Here is a 268-nt window from a genome sequence, read left to right as displayed (position 1 = left end):
GTATTGCACTCTGATATTTCGTGTCATTGATTATAAACTTTTTAAAGAAAAGAATAGAATTTATATTTCATGGTCTGATATCTCGTGTGAATGTTGTCAAAGGGAACTATATGTTAATTATAATAGTACTAGGTTGAAAAAAGTGCCCATTAATAACTTTAAAAAATAGCAAAATCATAAATCACAAATACACCAAAGTATAGAATTAAAATAAAATAAAATCGTTTTATTGCCTGGAGAGAGAAGATAGTCTTCACTGCCTACTTCA

At 27.6% G+C, this 268-nt stretch overlaps 1 protein-coding gene across 1 annotated transcript in view; it reads right to left on the bottom strand.

Moving 5' to 3' along the window:
* Positions 1 to 268, bottom strand: part of LOC119593150 (titin homolog) — a gene marked incomplete in the record, with an annotated part of 49,773 nt that overhangs the window by 3,026 nt on the left and 46,479 nt on the right.

Source organism: Penaeus monodon, chromosome 31, assembly GCF_015228065.2.
Source record: "Penaeus monodon isolate SGIC_2016 chromosome 31, NSTDA_Pmon_1, whole genome shotgun sequence".
NCBI classification, from domain to species: domain Eukaryota; kingdom Metazoa; phylum Arthropoda; class Malacostraca; order Decapoda; family Penaeidae; genus Penaeus; species Penaeus monodon.
The sequence above is the reverse complement of the archived record's forward strand: the minus strand, read 5'-3'. Positions and strand labels throughout refer to the sequence as shown.